We start from the raw sequence: 24425 nt of genomic DNA, 5'->3' as shown, positions 1-24425 counted from the left end.
CCTTCTTCTAGATTTCATTATTTTCTGATTTCTTTTCCATTGAGATTTTTCTATTTTACTGTTATTATTGTTGGATTTATTTTTCTTTCTCTTGTCTTTTGAATGCTTTTCTGAACATGAAATCTAGGTTGGGGGGGTGGGTTATGAGGAGAGCTGATAACAGTGATTAAAAGAGAGAAAAAAGATTCCAATATTGTAGTGATGATTGTACAACTTTTTAAACATGACTGAACTGTTGAATTGTAGGTTATGTGAATCAAACACCAATAAAACTGTTAATAAAAAAAACACTTCTAAGTATTGCTGGTCGTTCAAGGAAATATAGTAATCATGTTTCCATGAGTACATGCAACATGTTTAAGCATCTTTCTTCAGGTAATAAAAAAAATCCCCCAAAATTGAAGTCATATGAGTAATAGAGTAATACAAAATAATTATCCCCCCTTATTTAGTCTACAGATCAAAATATAGGTGTTTTCCAACACATAATGAGTTTTAAATAGCCTAATTGTCAGAGTGCCTTACTAGCCTAAACCACAAAGTAGGGAGTATTGAAAAAAAGATGTGCTCATTTGTGTTTTAATTCCAGCCGGCCTTTACTGGTGAGTTCACATCAAGTATCGCCTACTATGCTGGATGCTGGAGAAAGAAAACTGGTAAGGGATTTACATGAGGAATCTAGTACTGGGCTGGGGGAGCACCCTGGACCGGCAGCAATGTGATGTAACGTGAGAAGTACATACATGAAAGGAAACCTGCTACACTAGAGCCCAGAAGGAACCCAGAACAATGCCTCTCTGAGGACAGCTTCAGGAAAAGCACTCTGATCTGGCTTTTGTCGGAGGGCGAAGGCCTGGGTTTAAATTCCAGCTCTCCTAGCAGCTCTGAGACCATAAAGAAAACCTCTTCAGCCCACCACCCTCCATCTGGAAGGTGGCGAGTGGCCCTGTCCAGGTGGCTAGGCTGTAGGGAGAAGAGAATGTCCGAGAACACCCTCTGTAAACCACGGAGAACTACAGGCAGATTCAGACAAAGGTTTACAAGTAAGCGAGGGGAAGGCCTGAGCCAGAAAGTGAGGCTCAGATAAGGAGCAACTGTACTTGCTCGGGAGCCCTCCCCCGAGTGGGGCCTGAGCGCGACACCACAGTGAGGCGGGCACGGATGTGGACTGGCACTGATGTCACCGCTGTGGTTGGGCAGCAACGCTGATGAATGCTTCCTGGGTGGAACAGAAACCAAGAGACTCTGACTTCATGGGGGGACACCACGTTGCAAACACAAATTACGAAGGATGAGAAAGTGCTGTGGTGTGTTAATTGCCTTCAAGTGGATTCCCCTCATCATGACCCCGTGTGTTGTTCGCCGAAGAACTGCTTCGAAGGGTTGTGAAGGCTGAAACCTTCCAATGCCAATTATGACAGGCTTGTCTCCCAGAGCAGTGGGTCTCAACCTGGGGGTCGAACGACCCTTTCACAGGGTGGCCCGATTCATAACAGTAGCAAAATGACAGTGATGAAGTAGCAATGGAAATAATGTTGGGGGTCACCACCACATGAGGAGCTGTGTGAAAGGGTCGCAGCATGAGGAAGGTGGAGAAGCGCTGCTCCAGAAGGTCTCTCTGGGTAGATCTGAACTGCCCTTCTTCTGGCCAGTAGAGTGCTTACCAGTTTTAGGTAGCCCCGTGCACTGTCTTTAATTCCATAGAGCCCATCCACAGCACAAGAGGGCACGTCCTGCCAAGGGCACTGGGTGCTTGACATCCTCTTACCCTCCAAAGAGCTGCCTCCCATAAGCCACTCCCCTTGAGTCGTCTGCTTCAGTGGTAGCTGACGCCAGCCTTTTTCCACTGTTGAGTTAGAAACGGGAACTCGCACGGACAATACTGCACCGTAGTTCATTTAAGGAACCCAGATGCCTAACAGCTCACAGCCGCCGTCACTGCCCAGCCCAACACCTAGTCAGAGGGCTTGCCGGGCGCCACCCAAGTCCAGCCTCAGCAGAGAGCAAAAGGGGAAGGGTAGCCAGCTTCTTTGTACTGGGTGTGCTGACTCAAGTACATGCATGTACATATGTGTACACACACACACACACTCTACCACTACCATCACAGACACCAAAGCAAACCCCACTAAGAAACATTACAAGAATTGAAGACAAACCTACCCGTTTCATAGCAGTCTATACACACACATCTGTAAATCAAGGAACGATTAATTACGTTTCTGTTCATAATTTCTGTGCAAGTCAGTTGACAGGCTGCATCATTTAACCCCAAAACAAGTCTGTGGGGAGATCAGCTGAAGGGTCCAACGTGACAGTGAGGAATGACACACAGAGGCAAGCCTGGAGTCCAGACCCAAGATTCTAGAGCAGAGACGAGGAGCCATCTCCCACTTACCTCCCTGAACACAGGAGACCTCACTAAACATGCACTCCAGAGAGCCCCACCGAGCCCTACAACCGCCACCCCCACCATCACCACCACCATCACCACCACCACCACCCTGTCTGGTCATTCATAAACGTGTCTTAAAACATTGAGATGGCTGGCTTACTAATGTCAGGGAAATTAAGTTGGTCACTTCTATCAAGGGATTTTCACAATCAGCCAGCTCCAAAGAAAGGCTACCCGAAAGTAGCAGACACCATGAGCGGTCCATTTGGCCATCAGTAATCCATAGGCTCAAGAAAAATAAAACATGACGGCCCCATAGTATCTGCCCTTAGGAGTCAATCTGACAGCAGCTCTCTTATTCAGCGTGAATGTGGGGGGCCGAGGGTCAGGGGCCCTCAGCTCCAGAAACCTTTGGTAAATCCATCTCCTGATCATACAGCTTGGTGACTCATTCTGTCACACAATGATCAAACAGCTAGGGCTTCACTATGAAACTCCAAATAGTGAGGAAAGGATAGATTAGTCCACAAATGCTGATGCTCTGAACTACACTGTCTTCCAAAATTGGGGCTGAAATCTTAATCCCTATCTGTATAAAATATTGCTCTATTTAGAAATAAGGTTTTCGTTGTGTTAATAAGGTCATACCAGAATAGGGTAGATTCTAAATCTAATCACTTGTAAGTTATGACAAGTGTGGTTAGGACAGGGAAGAGGAAGATGGGTGGAGACAGATGCAGCTACAAACTCAGGAACCCCAAGGACTGCTGATGGGCCACTGGAAGCAGAAAGAGCAAAGCGAAGATCTCAGGTCCTGAGTCCTGACTCAGCCTCGGGCACAGTGAGAAAATCCATTTCCTCTGTTCTTTAAAGTCACTCATCTGTGCCACTACTTTCAGGGCAACACGAATAACTAAGATAGGAAACTTTTAGAACCTTTTCGGGTGTCCAGTGCAGAAATGAAAGAAACATGAGGTTTTATACATATGGTCTTGTTTTATTTTTCTTATGTCTGTAGATAACTGATACATATATGATGAGGATTAATCTTATGAGTCATTCAGCAAATCTTTTCTATACCAGCTAAGTAAGTATTTAAGGCTCTGTGGCTCACCCAATGTTTGCTGTAACGATTCAATTCAACACAGCCATAGACGAGTGAATGTGTCTGTGTTTCCATAAACACAGAGATGTGAATTTCACATTAATTATCCATGTAAGAGTTGTGTTCAGTCATTTAAGCATTTTAAAACTTTCCTAAGAAGAATAGTTGCTAGGGACTACAGATGGAGGTGGAAAGGAGGAGTATACAGCTATAAAGGGTAACATGAAGGGGGCCTGTGCTGACAAACAGCTCTCTATCGATCTGGATTACGGTAGTGATGGCTACAGAAATCCACGTCATAAATCTCCATAGATGTAAATAAGCACACACATGCGTGTAGAAGTGGCTTAATCCACATACGCTCTGTGCATTGTATCGGTGGCAATGATCTGGTTTGACATTGCACTCTAGTTATACAAGATATTAATACTGTGGAGAATTGGGAAGGGTGCCCACCCCCCTAGTAGTCAATTTTCACAACTTCTGGTGAGCTGTCTTTATGTCAAGCTAAAAGTAAAGCAAAGCATTCCTAGCTCCTGAGCTGGAGGAAGACAGGGGAGCCCCAGATTCGGCCTAGGGGTCCTACTGGGCTTGTGCCCGAGTGAGATGGTCGGCACATACGATCTCGTGGTTGAGAAAGGCTCCCCCAAACTCAAAACCCCAAACTGACTCTGTAAGGACTGAAAATTTAACTTTTCCCTCCTCCCTCCGTCGAGAAACAACTGAAAGGCGAACTACAAACTGGGGAGAACTTGGTCACACGTGACCATGGGTTGTTCGTGTCAACACGAGTCTTAAAAGTCAAGATTGAAAAAACGCAGCAAAAAAAGCACTTCTTGGCCTTTGGGCTAAGATCAAGTGTAAAAAAGCAGGGGGGAAAAGAAAGACAAAGCCCAATACAAAACTGAACTCATGATGTAACCACGATGAGCAAGCAGCAGTGACCCGTTCAACAGCAACAGCCACCAACGAAACGAGCGCGAGGGCCCATTTCTCCCATCACAGCAGCATCGGTTAAGAGGATCACCTTAGGCTCCTGTCTCTGTCTGTGTCTGTCTGTGTCTGTCTGTCTGTCTGTCTGTCTGTCTGTCTCTCTCTCTCTCTCTCTCTCTCTCTCTCTCTCTCTCTCACACACACACACACACACACACACAGAAACAACAACAAAAGGAAATGACTTCTTCACAGCTTACAAAGCTTAAAGGATTTGTGAACAAGGAGGGAGCACCTGGGCGGGGAGGCGACTGACTACGTTATGCCCAGAAGGGCCCTGTGACGGCTGAACTAGCTTAGCTGTGCTGGTAATAACAATAATGTGAGTTACATGTCACCTTCAGCCTGGATGGCCTCCCCTGGAGTCACCGGTGTCTAGGCTGAGGACAGACACGCAGAGTACATTGGCCACGTGCGTTTGTGATCAGTGACCCAGGGTTTCTCCTCCGTCACCTGTGACTAACAACAGGTGGTGATAGTTATACACCATGGACTTCATCTCACTATGAAACCCCAAGATTCAGGAAAGCAGCTCATCCTCAAAATCACCCACGGAAGCAGAGGACACACAGGAAGTCAGCAAAATGCTGAGCCAAAGCCAGACATGAGGAACATGTTTACTTCTGGGCACAATGGCGATACTACACCAAGAGAGCGGGCCCACAGAGAGGAGGCGGGGAAACTCATTCTTTCTGGGTTCAGATGTAAATGTATCGGCTTCACTCAGTGCAAGCAGTCTCGAGGGTCCCCTTTCCGGCTCCCATCAGTAAACCCACAGATCAAGGTGTTGTTCAGGACACTGGAATGCCTGGACCTGCCCTTAGGCCTGGACAAGCAGGGTTCCGGTTTCTCTGTAACCAAAGGAGCTTGAGGCTCTGATGGGGCTTGCCCCCACCCTCACTGTGCTTGGCCACACACCTATCCATGTTTGTACAGAGACAGGCATACACAGCCACAGACATGTACCCTGCAAATGCAAAAGTGAATATTCTCAACTTGATTGCAGTCATGATGGCATGACTCTCTTAATAGTCAAACCACTGCATCGTATGGCACATGAATTAATTATATGTCAATTAAACCATTAGATGCAAAAGCATATACACACACACAGAGCCAGTCTCAGTACTTGGAGGAATAGTATGTGTCTGTCTCAAGAAGGTAGGCCGGCAAAGCCCCACATCTATAAACTAGAAACTCAGCGCTCACTAGTCTGAGAAGGGGTCAGCTCCCAACCCACACCAAGCCACCATCTTGGCCATATATCCTGAAGCACGGGTTTGAAAACATGGAGGACAATGTTAACAATTTCTTTTGTAAGATTAACACCAAATTAGTCCCAAGGAGTTGAATATTGGAAAAGCCTCTCCCCCCCCCTCCTTTGAGCAGTATAGTCCCTAGTGTCTGGGCCCTGTGCATCCCTGCAGTATCCCACAGAGGTCACAAATATTTGAGGAAACGTCTCATGCAATGGTGGGGGCTATTCAGTGCAGCACCTGAAGGTCAGGCAGGGGTAAGCCGGAGCCGGGCCAGAGGAGTCCCTGGACATCTGGCTCTTGCAGGTGATGAAATCACACCCCTGGCTTCTCAGAGGGCTCATTTTAGACGTGGCAGTGCGATGTTGCAGGGAGTCCTGCTCACCATTCCTCACAGGCGAATCCCATCAGTATCTTCCCCACCTTCTTATCAGACCCAGGCAGGGGAAGGTCGTTTGGTGGGAAATACATGGTACCAATTTGACCCCAATACAATCTACTCTCCACCCCTGGACTGTATCTTATTTATGCATAAATCACCTGGGGCCTCTGGCACGATGTTTCCGGTAGGCATTGGCCCCTCCTAGTAATCTGTCAGCCAGGCTTTTTCCCGGGCTACTTTAGAAACAGGTTTCTTTGCCCTCTCAGCTGTAGCATATAATCCTTATAACCACTATAAGTAGCTAAACAAAATTCACTGCCATCATATTGATGCCAACTCATAGCAACCCTATAGGGCAGGGTAGAATTGCCCTTGTGAGTTTCCAAGACTGTATCTCTTCACAGGAGTGGAAAGGCCCACCTTCCTCCCATGGAGTGGCTGGTGGTTTGGAACTGCTGACCTTGCAGTTAGCAGGCCTCACGTTGTAACTACTATACCACCAGAGCGCAGTACCAGCGACCAGCATAAACATCACACAAAGAATGCGGTCACATCCTCGACAAAGGCCAGAACTCATCCTCATCCTGTTTGTCAGCTGCAGGCGAATGGAATCCAGACTTGTATCACCGAAGGGAGTATGGCTGGAAGGGCCATATTAATTGCTTACAACCCACTCCTCACTAGCTAGAGATCCCAGGCTTCTTGCCTTTCTTCCCAAATCACCAGCAGCTTCTTGGGGGAAAAAGACTGGGCGTCCTACTCCCGAAAACAATTAGTCTCAGAAACCCACAGGTGGCCGGGGGAGTCAATGAGTCAGCACTGACTCAACAGCAGTGAGTGTGGTTTTCTGGGATTTTAAGATAGTTTAATCAGTCACAGCCAAAGAGATCCTTCTGCATGCCTTGAAGAATATCGAATGAGAAAAATAAAAAGTGTGAAAATGCTCAGCCGACTGCCTCACACAGAGCAGGACTCCTACTTGAGTTCTCATTTCCCAGCCGGGGTCTAGTCTTTTCTGTGTGCTCACTGAAGCTGCAGACTGAGAGGGACAGAAGGGGCAATGCATGATAAGGAGTGAAGACTATTTAAGACAGGATCCTAAAGTGGGGTTTGTGAGCTCTTTCCATAACCCCCCTTTGCCCCATCCATCTTGGATGCCACCCCTCAGGGGCATCTAAGTCAACCACCAATTCACTCTTGAATAGAACTGGCTTCAGGCCCGCCAGCCAGGCAAGACCAAGGAGTCACAGATCTGAAAGTGGTACATGTGTGCCAATCCTTGGTCTCCCAGCATCTCTCCCAAAGTGCCATGAGCTCTTGTACAGCCACCACGTCGCGACATGGAATACTCCCTTTCCCTCCGTGTCGTCTTCCTCCTTTATCGAGCAAATGCCCATTTGCTCTTCAAGACTCGGCTCCAGGGTTACACCCTCCAGGATCAGGGTGCATCCTTTTTCAACTGTCCTCTACGTCCACCCCCCAGCATCAGCAATCTGCACCCAATTGAGTCTGTGCCTAGCCCTTTCAGAATTAACACATCATCTGCACTGCCATTGCCTATTTAGCTACCTGATTCTGCTACTGAGGAAGCCATGAACCTGTTAGTTATTGCCTTTATATCAGAGGCCAGCATAGTATGTGCAGGTTTGGTTTCCAAAATAGGTCATAAATCTCCCATTCCACCTACTGCTCTGCAATGTACCCTAGCTTCTTCCCCACCAAGAGGCTACCCACTCACCCTGTTGAATCTGGATGGGTTCTGTGACTTCGTGGATGAATAGAATGCAGCAAAGGTGACACTGTGCCAACTCTGGGCACAGCCCTGCATGTGCCCTACCCCTGGATTTCCTCTCGGGGAAGTCTTTGTAGGGACACCCCCTCCGGGTCCCTTCCCCAAACCACACACAGAGACGCCCTGAGCAATGACTCCAATCACCAGTCAACTGCCAGCCACAAGTGAGCATCTAGCCCAGCTGAGCCTTCCCATGACTGCAGCTTTGAACAAAGGCTGCTTCCAACTTTAGGACAGACAGCCGGGAAGAACCACATACGTGAAGGACGACAGCACACAGAACCAGGAGACATAATACCACGTTTCTATTTTAACTGTAGTGGCTTGCATGCTGCAATATCACCAGTATTTCAAATACCAGCAGGTGGAGCATTCCAAATACCCACGGTGGAAAGGTTTCTACAAGCTTCCAGACTAAGCCAGACTAGGGAAAGAAAGTGGTGGTCCCTTTCTGAAAAACACAGCCACTGACAACTTTACAGGTAGCAGCAGAGCACTGTCTGATGGAGGGCAAACTACGACTCAGGAAGCTTCTCCTTCTCAAAGATGAGTCGACCTTCACAATTAAGATGGAACAGCGCTTTTGGAACCTTCGTGTGCTGATGAACGAAGAAACAGCTGTAAGCATCTGTTAATAATCAGGTTATGGGAGGTGTGATAGGAAAATGAGAAGTCATTAAAGCTGAAATGAGAAGCAAAAAATCTCTACATACAGCTGCCAAACCTTACCGAATCACACACTTCAATGGATGGTTATTTTATTTATTTAGAGAAGTTTTATCTCGAAAAGATGATTCTCAATCCCACTTTGACCATCGTCAATCTTTTAAATGTGTTGTTTCCAGTTTTGAGGCATTACAAATTAAGCTTCCACACCTGGGAGGTGGGAGGGGTGCTACAGCAATCTCTAGAAACTTGTCTTACGGGTGAAACTCAGCCAGAGGACTGTTTAGATGAGAAGGGAGTAATGCAGACCATTCAGCCTTTTCTCCCTCACCCCTTTAAAGAAATAATGCAGCAAACTGAAAATACAAATAGCAATAATGCTTTAAAAAATGTTTTTAATGATGGAGGGGCGCTACTACGATGTTTGAAGCAGTTAAGTGTGGTAGTTACATAACCTGGCATCAATTTGGGACTTGAGAATTGGGAGAGAAGGGGTGGAGTCTAGTCCGTCAATCGGGTTATAGCCAATGAGGCATCTGTGTGGGCCTGGCCTCCCCCTGAGGATTCTGGGAACGCCTGTATTTCCTCCTTGGAGGCAGGAGACACACTCTCTGCTCACTCCCTGAGAGAGACGCTCTACTGACGACACATGGCGCTATGCTGATAGGCCCTGCACCTTGGGAACTGGAGGAGCCACATGGAAACCGCTGCCAGCGCTGCTACTTCTCCTGCCATGGGAGCCACAAGACTTCCCACCCACTGGCCTGTCATTGTCCTGCATTTGGTGTCATTGCATGTGTTTTGTGAGTCTGAAGAGAGTTTTATAGGTTGCTATCGGACAGGTGGGCTAATACTGGACTTATGGACGTGATCTGGACTGGGCTGGGGTGTTTTCTCAATATTCAATTGCTCTGATATATGAAGCTCTTTCCTGTACACACGAGTGCCCATGAATTTGTTTCTCCAGTCTACCCGGACTGACACATTAAGAAAGGATTCCTAAGATGAAAGGGGTATCAAAAACCACAATGAAATGATTAACCAGAGTCGGAAAATCACATACAAGATGATTTAATAAAATCTAAACTGGGAAGTAAAAGTAAGCCTAAGTGCCTCTCCTTGTTCAGATGAAAATAACAGACACTAATTAAATCTTATCACAGAAAATATAATTATAAACAATCAATTAGAAACAGGAATTAAAACTTGAATGAAAATGAAATTGAACAAAAGAAACCTAAACCATTACAACTGAAGTCAAGAAATAGAGAGTAAAAATTGATTGTGGTAGTGATTGTACAACCTTTTTTGTCTAGCTCTTCTTGATAGGGACTGAAATATTGAATTGTATGGTTTGTGAATTAAGTGCCAATAAAATGGAAAAAATGAAATAAAAGGAAAATAATGAACCCAAAATTCCATATAGAACCTTAGCAAAATGAACCGACAACCACCCAGGGTTTATCCTACATAGACAAGTAAGTATTGGTCAATAGTACATGAATAAAACGATGGATTATCTCAAAAGATAATGCAGAAGTCAAAGGATCATTTCAATAGATGTCATCAGATATTTTAAGAGCCCCAAGTGCTGTTCCTTATTTTACATCCAAATCCCATCCTTCCCCCGCAGACCAGCAGGTGGTGTGCAGCCCAATGCATAGTGCACTATGCCACCTGAGTTCCTGCCACTGACGTGCATTACACACACACACACACACACACACACACACACACACGTAGGAATCACATGACTATGCAATGAATAGAAAAAAACTAACTCAAGAAACCAGCAGCAAGTACATTTAGTGAGAAAATATTAGATCTAGTCCCTTTAGTAAAGAAGCAGGTAAGAATGCCCCATTTTATTAAGAATTTTATTTTAGGAAGAATTTCCATAGGTCCTACAATAAAATGGAAAAATTAGTTTTGAAAGAATGCTTTGAGACTTGCAACAACAAAAAAAGTGATTTCCTTTATATTTTCTAAGCCAATAATGTGCTGAAAAACTGATTTTAAAAATGTTAAGAATTCAGTAAGGTAGCTAGATGTAAAACAAAATCACTAAAAAGATCACTAGCTTTCCTACATACTGGCAATAAGCAATCAGAAACCCCCCAGAGCAGTGGTTCTCAACCTTCCTCAAGCCGCAACCCTTTAATACATTTCCTTCTGTTGCAGTGACCCAACTATAAAATTATGTTCATTGCTACCTCATAACTGTCATTTTGCTACTGTAATGAATTGGGCGACCCTGGTGAGAGGGTCATTGGACCCCCAAAGGAGTCGTGACCCACAGGTTGAGAACCACTGTGCTAGAGCAAAGGATAATGGTTCTGATTTTATTTTAGATCTTTATCTTCTAATTCCAAGAGAGGGAAAGAGAAATCGGAACCTGAAAGGCTCTGCACTGCAATGATGTGGCCAAAGGGGCCTAGCTAGAAGCACTTACCCCAGCGCTGGGCACTTAATAAATACTTGATGAATAAATAAAGGGAATATAAACTTCCTGATTAAGTCTGTTTCCCTTCATCTATTTCCCTTGAGAGGGAATTCTGTTTCTTGCCAGTTGAAGTCTCTCATGTAAGCCATCTAGCTCACATCTCTGAAAGACGTCTGTCTCCTGTGCTTAGCAGCATCGTGTTGAATGAGTCAGGGGCAATTCACTGTTCGTCAAACAAGATGAAAATTAAATACAGGAGAGGATAATGAAAATGAGGCCATAATCAGATTGTGGTCATCGTTAGCTCAATGGTAATGTAACCTAATTATTAATAGTTACTCGAACGGCTTACTTGTTAGAGGAGCTACAGGTTGGCCTCTGACAGTCACTCTTTGGGGTAAAGGAGCCCTAGAACCGTATCACAGTTTTCTTTCTCACAGATGTACTCTTGGGTACAACTGTCTGTTACTTCCTCCCTGTACGTGTGCAGTGTTCTGAAACTCCTTCACTATACAACCGTGTTGCAGTTTCCTTTCTGTAAGGTAGTCGAGAGGCACCAGAGACCAAATCAGTCGAATGAGAGCAAACAGGCTTTATTGGGGAGAAAAACGGTCCATAGTGTCTGGGTCGGGGGAGTCGCACCCCAGGCTACAGGGGTGCTTATATGGCCAGAGAACATGTGACTGGGCTGTTTTGAGTCCATATAAGGTAAAGTAGTCAGAGATTGGGAGATATAGGTATGTCCGGGTTTCTGAAATGTAAGGTGTCTGTCTTCCTGGTTCTGGGTGTATTCCTGCCGGGTGCAGAGCGATGGGCCGAGAACAAAGTGGGCACTGAGCAAAACGGGCCGTGAGTAAAAGAAAGGAAAAACCTTGCAAAGCTGCTGACAGGTTACATAGCCAGCTCTGGTCAGCTCCGCAGGTGTGTGTGGGAGATCCAAGGTCACTTGCTGCTAGTTGTGTCGTGTCGGTCAGCTCTGCACAGGTGGGGGAGATTCAAGGTCACTTGCTATTAGAAGCCGGTCTGGCATTAATCCAGCCATACACTTTCTTTCTGTCCATCTCTCCCTTTCTGGATGTTAAAAGTATCCCACTCACCCCAAAGTACATATATTCCTTCTATCAATGCCCATCAAAAACAGGCTGTTCATATCATTTAGGAGAATAGCTTTTGGGCCCCACTATGTATAATCTCAGGAGCCCTGGTGGTCTAGTGATTATGCGTTGGGCTATTAACTGCAAGGCCAGCAGTTCAAGAGCAAGGTGAGGCTTTCGACTCCAGTAATGAGCAAGTAGTCTTAGAAACCCACAAGAGTAGTTCTGCCCTGTCCTGTAGGGTCACGATGAACCAGAATAACTTGATGGCAGTGAATAATGTAAGTCACCATTCCATTCACACAGTACTGGACAAAGATCAGTGGCCAGCTACCTTGTTCTTCAGATGCAGGCTGACAGTGGAGATATGACCATCAGGCTGAAAGCAGGGCACTAGACCTGCAGCCACAGATGGTAGTGGCACAGCCCCATGGGCGAATATCACTAAATCACAAGTCCACACAACTGTTTACCCTTCAATACTACAAGATACTTTCTAGGTAACTCAGAAAACTTCTTTTCTTCCCAGGCTAGTGGACACACGTACGGGGCACTCTTACTCCCCACACATGGAAGCCGGTGACACACGATTTACTCTTTTCTGCATCGTGCCATCGTTTCGAATTACTACACCCAGCGCGGCCTTGTTTTTTCAGTGCTGTGTTTTAAACTGTTTACTAACTAGCTCCCTGTGGAGATTCAGGCTGTGCCGTACCCTGCAACCCATATCCCTTGCTCGAATATTTGCGCTGTACCTCATTCCAGGCTTTGTTCGTGCATTGAAAATTACGGCGGAGAGCAAGCCCTGGCCCTGGGGGATGTACAGTGCTGGGTAGGAGACAGGCAGTGCATTAACGGGTTTGGAGGTGATCAAGTGCTCAGAAGGAGTACAGAGCCAGGGGGAAGGGATGGGGCATGGCTGGGGGGGGCACCACTCGTTCCTATAGGGGTTGAGGAGGCTCGCCTGGCGTGCTGATATTGAAACGCCTGAATCAAGGAAATGAACAAGCGCTGTCGTATTGAGTTGTAAAGGATGTGGATAAAGTGCTAATAAAACTGGTTTTGGGTTTTTCTTTTTATTGGGGGCGCATACAACGATTATCACAATTCATCCATCCATCCATTTGTCAAGCACATTTGTTGCCATCATTCTCAAAACATTTCCTTTCCACTTGAGCCCTTGGTATCAGCTCCTCATTTTCCCCTCCCTCCCCGCCCCCTCCTTCATGAACCCTTGATCATTTATAAATCATTATTTTGTCATGTCTTACACAGTCCTACATCTCCCTTCACCCATTTTCTATTGTCTGTCCCCCAGGGAGGGGGTTATATGTAGATCCTTGTGATCAGTTTCCCCCTTCTTACCCCACATTCCCCTGAAAAACTGGTTTGTTTTTGTTTAAAAAGAGCCTTGGGGACTCAAAGACACAATTGTGTTCTGTCCTAGAGGATCGCTATGAGTTGGAATCGACCTAATGGCAGAGTCTGGAATTTTTTGGCGGTAGACTGCTAACTGCAAGGTCAGCAGTTCAAAACCACCAGCTGCTCCACCAGAGAAAGATGAGACTGCTGGTTTGGGGTTTCAGTGGGAGAGGTGGCTGGGCGAGTGTGGGCCTGCTGACCACAGTGTGCTTGCGTTCGACTGACAGCCTTCAACCCCCATGGGGCAGGTCTACTCTGTCCTGCAGGGTCTCTCTGAACTGACATCAATTCAGCACCAGCGGATTTCGTTTAGGGTGGTCCCTGCCGGAAGTACTAAATGCATGAGCTCTAGAAGCACCTGGAGAGATGAGTTGGAGAGCTTGGGGATCAGTCCCTGCTGCGGTAGTGAAGGCCATCGGGAGAGGGACACAGAAAACCAGCAGAGGGCAGGAGCCGTGGCTGGGAGGGCCCACAGAGCACACAGGGGGAAACCGAGGCCGGAGGAGGGCCAGACCAGGGGTGGACGCAGAGAGCAAAGAACCAGTACATTCAGCACCTGGGTGTGGCAGGCACAGGACTGGGGGGCCCAGCGGTGACGAGAACACTCTCTAAAGGAAAAGAGTGATCCGGGGTGTCTGTTTGATGATGTGGAGGTGAATGATGTCAGTGAACAAGGAACTGAGTCTAGAAACTGGGTTTGAACTCCAGCTCTGCCACAAAGTGGCTGGGTGACCCTGATCTGACAGATCACGTCTCACTGGACTGCATGGCCTTCAAGGCCCCTGCCACCCCACACCAGAGAGTCACAGACAGTCCTTGATCAGTCTCCAGTACGTGGTAGGGGCCAGACCCAGGCCACGGAAGCGTGATGCTGAGTGAAGGGGTGGCAGGTGGGGAGCAGGTAGAAGCAGTGCACAAAGACCACTCAGCCGTGGACCTGCTGGTGACTGGGGAGTCGGCCGAAGTGGGGCATGGGCCTGCGGAAGCATCGCCTAACAAGGGAGGCTGGTAATGGTGCGGAGATGAGGCAAAAAAAGCTAGAAAGTTTCCGAGAGGAAAGATGAGGCAGAAATAAGGCTGACCAACAACAGATGTAGGCGTCCTTCCCCACGCCCACCCCCACCCGCACCCGCACCCGCACCCGCACCCGACTTAGCCTGGAGACTGTACTTTGTATGAGAAACGCTATCTGCTCTGCACTGTGCCTAATACATATCAATATTCGACAACAAAAATGGTTTGAGACAGGATGCCAATAGTGTTCGTAGTTAGAGAATGGGTTCTCAGAAGCACAAAGCCCAAAAGCACACCAGCTTGTGTGATCACGAGGTGTCGAAGGGATAAGGGATCAGGTATCAGGCATCATCAGAACAAAACATCAAATCATTGTGAATGAGGGGGAATACAGATTGAGGAACCAAGACCCATCTGTAGGCAACTGAACATCCGCTTTCAGAAGGGTGGCGGGGAGGAGGCGGCGAACCAGTCAAGGTGCAGGGTAGCAATGATGAAACATACAACTTTCCTCTAGTTCCTAAATGCTTCCTCCCCCCTTCTCCCCGCCCACTATCATGATCCAAATCCTACCTTGCAAGTCTGGCTAGACCAGAGGATATACATTGGTACAGATAGGAACTGGAAACACAGGGAATCCAGGACAGATGATCCCTTCAGGACTAGTGGTGAGAGTGACGATACCCGGAGGGTGGGGTGGAAAGAGGGAACCGATTACAAGGATATATATATCCTCCTCCCTGAGGGACAGGCAGCAGAAAAGTGGGTGAAGGGAGACATTGGGCAGTGTAAGATATGACAAAATAATAACAATTTATAAATTATCAAGGGTTCATGAGGGAGAGAGGAATGGGGAGGGAGGGAAAAAAATGACCTGATACCAAGGGCTCAAATGGAAAGCAAATGTTTTGAGAATGCTGATGGCAACAAATATACAAATGTGCTTGACACAATGGATGGAAGTATGGATTGTGATGAGAATTGTACGAGCCCCCAATAAAATGATTGAGAGAGAGAGAGCTCTAAAGTCAGCCAGAACCATATTCAAATCCCAGTCTGTCTACTAGCTGTGACCTTGAGCATACTACCTCACCTCTCTAATCCTTTATCCACCTGTAAGCAAGGGGGATTGGACCAGAACTACTCCATAGGGGGTGGGGAGTGGGCCAACGGATCAATTCTTAGTCCTAGTGATCTCTTTCAGACAAAGATGAACTGAACTGCCCCAGAGGGATTTCTAGGCTGTCATCTTTGACAGGAGTCTATTGTCAAGTCTCGCCTCCTAAGGAGCCACGGGTGGGTTTGACCCACTGACCTTTTGGTTTGCAGCCGAGTGCTTAACCATTGCACCACACGGCTCCTCTCATAGGGTAGTACACTGAGGCAACACAGTAGCACTCCCAACCAAAGTCAGTTCCCTCCACGTGAACCGTTACTACAAATACTCAGCATCTCTGGGTGACGGACAGGGGAATAACTGAGACATGCTGGCAGTCCTTGATGCAGGAAAGACCAGAAAAGAGGGTGGGAGCAAGGCTCAGGGGACATTAAAAGCAGTCTCAACTCTTATTAGAGATGAAAGGCTGAGCAAAGAGGAGACCACACTACCCCACCCCCTCCCGCCCCACACCCCGCCCTAAAAACAAGGAACGCCAGACAAGGAGTTGCTGGCAGGGAATGGAGCAGACCTGGCCAGCTCCTGGGTCAACTCAGACTGGAGAAGCACGCACAGGGACCCCCAGCTCATGTGCAGTCACACCCCCAGACTGGGATCAGGCCTGAACTCGAACACCAGGGTGGATGAGGGATTTGGAAAACTGTTGTCTCCAACTGCGGAGGGCCCACGAGCTGAGCAGTCACACGGGGCCCACACGCAAACGGACCCTGCACCTGTGACACTCCGTGTTGCCATCATGAAACCTGCAGTCATTTTTAACAAAGGGACAGCATTTTCATTTGGCACTGGACACCACAAACTATGCAGTGAGTGCGATGTGCGCTAGCAAAGAGCAGCCATTACTTTAATATATATTAAAGGTTGAGGAGAAGAAAAAAAATGATAAAATTCCCTGTTATCAAAAGGAAACAATTATTCAAATTCTTATTGAAAAGGCCCATTTATCACCATGGGGCAGTAAATTAAGAGACAAAATGTAGCTGTTATCTATAATTGGTAACCCGAGGCCTCCCCCAAACATTTGCTTCACTCTAGAATTTCTTTAACTCAAAATAAGTAAGTAACTGTTGGCAGGGGAAGTTAGGGGGAAGTGGGGAGTTAACAAGTCTGAAAAGGAAGAAAATGTCCCGAAACTGATGTGGTGGTTGCACGACTCTTCTTAACATGCACGAATGATCACAGTGCACACGTGAATGGCACGCCAATAGAACTCCCCAGCAGAAATCACTGCTACCCGCTTATGACATTCTGTGCATGCGCCCCTACCATCGGGCTAAGCTGCCACTTTTCACTTGGACTTCCTTTGTCCCCCCTTCCTGGTCTTTGAATGGACAGAGGTCAAAGTTCACCTATGACCCCCCCCCACCCCCATGCCTGGCACATGACAGGCCCATATAAATCTTTGAGGAATCAACAAAAAGGTCCGAGTGTCCTTCATAATTGCTGAGGCAAGTTGTGAAATATCGAGATTTGCTTACCGGCGCAGGGAAAGGCTGCGAGCTTGCATTTTTCACACTGTAGATGCTGACGCTAGCAGGGCGACCAGGCGCAGTTCCTCGGGGTGTACCTCCTCCCTAGTTAAATAGCCCTAAGGGGTGCACACTGCCACTTTTGTGATAAAACCTCTACTTCATATAATCATTTTGAAACTCTAGTTTCAGTAAGTTATCATTTACCTGTAGCGTCTGAGACCTGGCCAAGCTAAGGTCACTTCCAGAAGGTGGATCCCATAACGTTCCAAGGAGCACACACAGGTCGGGCAATTTATGAACATCTGACTTAGAGACAACGCCGACTTGCCTTTATTTTTTTGGAATTGAAAGGTCTTTATTAACCGCAGTTTACTGCCACCAGTTTCCCAGCTGTAAACTGAGCCCTCTGTGTCTCTCCAACCCACGCTGAGCACCCATGAGACGCGACCTTTGTCCAGCTCTCTCTCGTCTGGGGGGACCAAGATGCTCCCTGGGGCCGGCAGTGTGCAGACGGTCCTCAGGGGAGGAGTCAGAGGACAGGACCAAGCAGCATCCCGAGTGGAGGAGGGTGGGAGGTGGGAAGGGCTGGCATGGTTGAGATGGGAGGGGACAGGGCCCCCTAAGTAGGGATGGCACCCGTGGCACAGAGCACGATGAAGAGGACCAGGATGAAGACGACCTCGCGGATGATGACAATCAGCTTCCCGTTCTTCCACCAGAACTTGCGAGCCACTTTCTGCGATGTCGTCTTGAAGCGCTCGCATGTGCCTCCCAGGTCCTCTGTCTTGTTGCCAAGATGGTCCGAGTTTTCTCCTCAGGCCAGGATCCGCCCCACATTCTGGGTCATAATGTTCTTGACGCCCTCCACCTCGCTCTGCAGGTTCCGCACCTGGTCATTTCCCTCGCCTCCGCTGCTCCCCTCCATTTCTCCGAGTGGCCAGGGCCCGTCGGCAGGCGAGCTCATCTCGTGCGTTTCCTCCGGGGACAGCTCCGGTGCCTACTTGCCTGTAAACAGCTTCGGTGGTGGCCAACTTCTCAGGTAAGCACTGGACTGCTAACTAACATCGGCAGATCCCACACACCAGCCATCCCCGGGACAGAGAGGAAGCGATCTGCTCCCATAAAAATGTACAGCCTTGGAAACCCAATGATTTAGATTCGACTCAATGGCGGTGGGTCTGTGTTCAGTTGGGGGGTGGGGAGGGGTGCAGTGTGTCATGACCAAAGAAGCAAAATGGGAACAGCCCTAACTTCTTATCTTATTATAAGTTGGTTGATGTAGCCTGGGGTTCCTGGCATAGGAGATTTAAAAGAGGCATGGTAAGCCCGTTCAGGAGCCTGGTGCATGATGAGACTAGCCCTGTTACTGGTAGGAGAGCAATACCCCTCCGAAGCTGCTTAGCCATCTTTGAGCAGGGCAGTGCGGTACAAACGGGCTCAAACACCCAGGGCAGGAGATTTGGTTGTCTGGCAATGCAGAGGCTGCTCTGCTGTACGAGGAAGAACATGCTTCTAGGGGGGCTTTGGTTGGTCATTTTCTCCATTCTGTTGATCTTTCTGGTTCACCATACTTTCAAAATGCATGTTCCACATACAACATCCCTGTAGTTCTTTAATGCCTCCTAACCCCCCCACCCCCACCACTATCATGATGTCAGTTCTACCTTACAAATCCGGCTAGACCAGAGCATGGACACTGGTACAGATAAGAGCTCTCAACACACGGAATCCAGGACAGATAAACCACTCATGAACAGTAATGGGAGTAGCGATACCATCAGGGTAGGCGGAAGGTGGGGGAGAAAAGGGGAACCACTTACAATGATCGACATATAACCGCCCCACCCCCCACCCCAGGGAGAGGAACAACAGAAACATGAATGAAGGGAAACAGCAGATAGTGTAATATATGAAAATAATAATAATTTATCATTTATCAAGGGGTCATCAGGGTTGGAGGGTAGGGGGAAGGGGGGGAGGAAGAGGAGCTGATACCAAGAGCTCAAGTAGAAAGAAAATGTTTTGAAAAGGAGGATGGCAACATATGTACAGATGTGCTTGATACAATGGATGGATGGATTGTTCTAAGAGCTGTAAGAGCCTCAAATAAAAGGACTTTAAAAAAAAAAGGAGGTGGAGTTAACCATTGAAAGAGTGGAATTTTCCAGACACTGTTTGAAACCTCTCCTATAAGATTAGTGAAAACGATCCAAAATGTCCACCAATAGATAGACAAACACAATATGATACATTTGTAACACGGACTATTATTCAGCCATGAAACGGAATGAAGTGCTGATGCATGCTACCACATGAATGAGTCTTGGAAGCACTGTGCTTAGAGAAAGAAGCCGGACACACAGTCTGAGTACTGTCTGATGGGTTGATAGGAAATGTCCCGCCGCATCCAGAGAGGCAGATAGTAAATCCCTGGTGCCTGGGGGACAGTAGAGGGGCACTGGCTAAAGGGGCACAGGCTCTCATGCGTGGTGATGACAATGCTCTGAAGACAGTGGAAATGGTGGCACATCTTGAGTGTATATATATTTTTAAACATTTTATTAGGGGCTCATACAACTCTTATCACAGTCCATAAATATACATACATCAATTGCATAAAGCACATCCGCACATTCCCTGCCCCAATCATTCTCAAAGCATTTGCTCTCCACTTAAGCCCTTTGCATCAGGTCCTCTTTTTTTTTCTCCCCTCCCTCCCCGCTCCCCCCTCCCTCATGTGCCCTTGGTAATTTATACATTGTTATTTTGTCATATCTGAGTGTATATTTTTTAAATCCTTTAATTGTATACTTATGGCACCATATGCTTCTCCCCAAATTCCCCCAGTTCCTGTGTCTCACGAGGATCTGTCAAGGTTTTTCATGCGGTTAGATCCATCATCCTGCCAGTCTGTAAAGCTAATGGTTCCAGAATTTCTCCCTTATCCTGTTTCCCTCAGTCCTCATGCTTCTCTGGACCTACAGCTGGAATGGGGGCTGCCCACTCCCTCAGGTCCCTCATCCAGCTTTGGCCCTAGTTGGTCCAGGAGCTCCTGCGGACGAATCACAAGGCCTCGTTTCTAAAACCCTGCTCGTGGTCTAAGGATGGAAATGTGACCCAAGCCAGATCTCCTTGAGATTTTCCCATGGGGAAGAGAGATTTACCTCCCCACCAGAGGCAGAACTATGAAAATTCTGTTGTTGTTGTTGTTGTTGTTAACTTATCCATGATTTGCAAACAAAACTCCAGAATCCACTGAGTCAAAAAGTCCTATGAAACTACCTCATGCCCATTCTCTACCCATCTGACCCTTGCTAAGGACTCAGTCCCAGTGGCCTGAGTCTCTAACCATAGATAGGGTCCTGACCCTCCCATTGAAACCCTTGATTGGCAAAGAACAAGCCCTTACCATGAGCTCGGCCCACCGAGGGCCTCCCCAGCCCTTGCACACAGTCTGTACATCGCCCAACACTTCTCCACTCTGGCACTCGCTGGCTGCTCTGCCCAGGTGTTCTTCCTTCCTCTGTCCATTTCCTCCTTCACCCTCCAGCTTCATCTCCTCCAGAAAAAGCCACCATTCTCCTAATACGATCACTCCTTACTTCATTGTCATAGTAACTGTAGCAGAAGCTACCGGTGCCTCACTCATCTCGACCCTGGCTCTGATCCCTTCAGGGCACAACGGCCTGACTCCCGGCTGCCAGCACCTCTGTTTCTCTGCCTGACTGCTTTCCCTGACTTTGAACCTGCTTGGGCCAACCATGAGGCAAGCTGGAAATGCCTGGGAATTCATGCCCTGACCTAAGAGAATTGCTGTTTGAAGACCCTAGGGTGGGGATGCCCATATCATGTTCTTTACCGGTACGCCCAGTTTCCTGGGTAGGACTCAGCTCCAGCCATCCCCAGCACAGCCACACTCCAGTGGCACAATTCTTGCTTTCTAGGCAGGAGACTCAGGTTCAATTCGCAGCCAACAGACCCCGTGCACAGCCCCTCTCTGCCTGCCTTTGGGGGCTTGTGTGCTGTGATGGTGATGAACGGGGTCAGCAGAACTTCCGAGCTGAGACAGACTAGGAAGAAAGGCCTGGACATCTACATCCTTCATTGAGCTCACGAAAGCCCTGTAGAGCACAATGGTCCCGTCCACACACCCATGATAGGGGGACAGCACAGAGTTGGGCCGTGCAGGGTTGCCATGAGCTGGGCCAGGCGAACTCAACCGCAGCCAACAACACATGCCTGCTAGTTGCTTTCTGTACCTTGTCTCACTTCCATTTGCCTCTAAGGCTGCCTTCTTCACCCCTCAACTACACAACTTGCTCTTAAATCTGTCCCAGATACTACTCAAACACTGATTCAATCTGCAGCACACCCCGCAGAAAAGAGCCAAAGTTTAGTTGTCAGGAAAAGGAGGTATTACAGGGTTAAAAAACAAACAAACAAACAAACCTGCCCAAGGCTACAGAGCTAGTGGTCCGTTTAGCATTTTTCACATTCTATCCCAAGCATCTGTTTGCATGTTCCCCTTCTTCACTGGACCGTGAAAACTCTCAAGGGTGAGACCTTTTGAAAATCTTCCTCGGTGTCCCACCACCTAGCAGAGCCCGGCACAGAGCATTTGCTAAATGGATAGGGGCTTTGAAAAGTGTCTGTGCTCTATCTAAATGTGCCACGCTTTTCCTGCTTGTGTAGATTTACGCAAACAGGCGTGCTAAGATGTTTTTTTCTGCGACTACGGACCTACACACTCCCCGCCCCTCCCCTCTCCAGACCCGCCCCTCCCTCTCCAGGAGGCTCACGGAAATAGCAGTGATTCCACAATCCCATCCAGGCAGAGAAGACAAGGAACTATGTTGAGGTAACGCAGGTGTGAGACAGCACATGACTCGTCCAATATCTAATCATGACCCAATTACTGGTACACATTGGTACACGAATTAGCGTACCCTTGTGAACCTGCTGCTGTGTACTTATTGTACTTTGAAAGGCTCACATTTGTCATGAACCATCTGGCTTCTCCTCAGTAACCTCCCGGATGCTCAATTCTCCCCCACCCTAAATGCCTTCCCTCAATCTGGTTTTTCCCCCAAGCTGTAACCCTTCTTGCTAGCAAACTGCTACAGCCTCCTGCCCTCCGTTCCATTCCTGTGCCCACTGGGTCTGAATCCTGGCCTCACGGTCTCCATCTTCCGCTCCTGTTTCCGAGTTGATCTACTGGGTTACGCATCTCTATGTAGAGAAGAACATTTCAGAGGCAGCATTTGTGTTAAGTAGTAAGATTTGAGTAGGCTTTCGACAGAGGAATTCATATATTTACCCTTGCCCAGAAGCCCTGACTTTAAACTATACCCAAGACATCTCCCTCGTACTTGTTCCCCAATCTCTGGTCCTTCGCTCATGAAGGAACCAGCCTCCGAGAGTAGGCAACCGGGCAGCCACACAGATTCCTAAACGGGTCATCCTACAAGTTTCTAACCTTTCTTCTCCCAGCCAACAGCGCCAACCAAACCCCACGCTATCTCAGCACGCTAGATCTAACTGAAGCCACGCTATCCCAACACCTTCCTTTCTACTACCAGTCTTTCCATCTCAGTCCTCAACCATACAAAGCCTCTCCCTTCCAGTGTCCAGAGAAGAAAAGCGAACTTCCACAGCACAGCAATCAACAGCAGCCTTCCAGGCTCTTCCTGACCTGTCCTCCCACCTCCTCTCCCACTAATCTCCACCTCTGGGCTCCCAGGACCCACTCCTGACAACCATGACCCCACTCAATCCTCCAACGGCCACAAGTCTTCTCCACTTCAGAACCTGTGTTCAGTCTCTTTCCTCAGCCGTGATGCTGCGCCCCATTCCATCTTCCTCTCGCTTAGGGAGGGCAGGGAGCTGCTCCACAATGATGGGCAGGCTCACCAGAGTCACAGGACTAGTCTTGGAAGTTTCCCCAAGGGAACCACATATGCTGGGCAAACAGGAGCCCTCCAGTAGAGACAGCCACGCATGCCCCATATTGTATAAGATTCATGACGTGGGCCTCTCCCCCCAACGAATCAGGAAGCTCCTGGGTCTGGTAAACCTCCAATCTCATCTACTTTTGTATCCCACAGTGCTTTGTCCCTGACAGAAATGCCACTTACAGTTGGGGGTCTAGAATCTGAATTCTATCATTACTCTATCGTGGCAGTAACCCTGAGAGAATGAGACCCACAGACTCAACTGGAATGTGCTGCTTCTAGAGGACTACCTGACTTCCAGGGGGGTGGGTGGGGGTGGGTGGGGGGCTTTCTTTCTTACAGTACCCCAGTGCCAGGAGCCAAACCCAAACCTCTGCTATTAAGTTGGTGCTAACTCAGAGTGGTCCTAGATGGAGTTTCCAAGACAGTAAATCTTTACATGAGAGCAACAGCCTCATCTTTCTCCCAAGGTGCAGCTGGTGGGTTTGAGCTATAGATCTTGTGATTAGCAACCCAATACTTATCTCACAGCAGGCCACCAGGACGCCTTGGTGGAAAGAACAGCACACAAAAGCCCAGAGACGATGCCTTGGGCACAGTCAAGACTAACAGGAAAGCAGGGAGAGGTTTTAAGCACGAGAGTGACATCATCATCCTTTGTGACTTTTAGAAGAATGGTTCTGGCTGCAACGTGAACAACGGATAAGAGGAAGCATTCCCATGGGCAGAGGTCTGGTGAGAAGGCAATGGTGAGCACAGCATGCTGAAGGCCTGAACCAGAGTCCTTATACAGGGCTGGAGAGAGGGAGACAGACGCTGGAGATGCTGAGGAGGGAGGAGGCACAGAATAAGGTCTGTTGGATCCACGTGATGAGAGAGAGTAAAGCGGCGAAGACAATGACTTGATTTCCCACCCGAGCAAAGCAATGGAGGGTTGTATTCTTCACCAGGACAGAGAGCCAAGGAGAAGCAGGGCTGGCTGGGGAGGGCAGGGGAAGCACTGGCAGACTTGAGTTCAGCTTGGGACATGTTGAATTTGAGGTTTCTATGTGACAAAATTAAAATGTACAGGAGGTAATTAAATATACAGTTCTAAAGAAAGTGATACTTTAAAAAGATTCAGGAAATAGCAATATGCAAATTGCCTTTGAAGCCACAGGCTAAAATGACCCAGAGGAAACAGCTACACAGAGGGCTGCGGCAGAGGCCTGAGACAGCAGCATGTAAGGTCAGGGAGAAAGAAAGTCATGCTGGCCATTTCAG

The 24425-nt window shown here is 47.9% G+C and overlaps 1 protein-coding gene and 1 pseudogene across 1 annotated transcript in view; both read right to left on the bottom strand.

Moving 5' to 3' along the window:
- The window catches only part of SNX30 (sorting nexin family member 30), a 99629-nt gene that overhangs the window by 67288 nt on the left and 7916 nt on the right, over positions 1 to 24425 (bottom strand). The gene's annotated exons all lie outside the window — the stretch shown is intronic.
- Positions 17831 to 18165, bottom strand: LOC142457937 (vesicle-associated membrane protein 8 pseudogene; annotated as a pseudogene).

Source organism: Tenrec ecaudatus, chromosome 10, assembly GCF_050624435.1.
Source record: "Tenrec ecaudatus isolate mTenEca1 chromosome 10, mTenEca1.hap1, whole genome shotgun sequence".
Lineage (NCBI taxonomy): Eukaryota > Metazoa > Chordata > Mammalia > Afrosoricida > Tenrecidae > Tenrec > Tenrec ecaudatus.
Note: the sequence above shows the minus strand (reverse complement) of the source record. Positions and strands in the feature narration are given on the sequence as shown.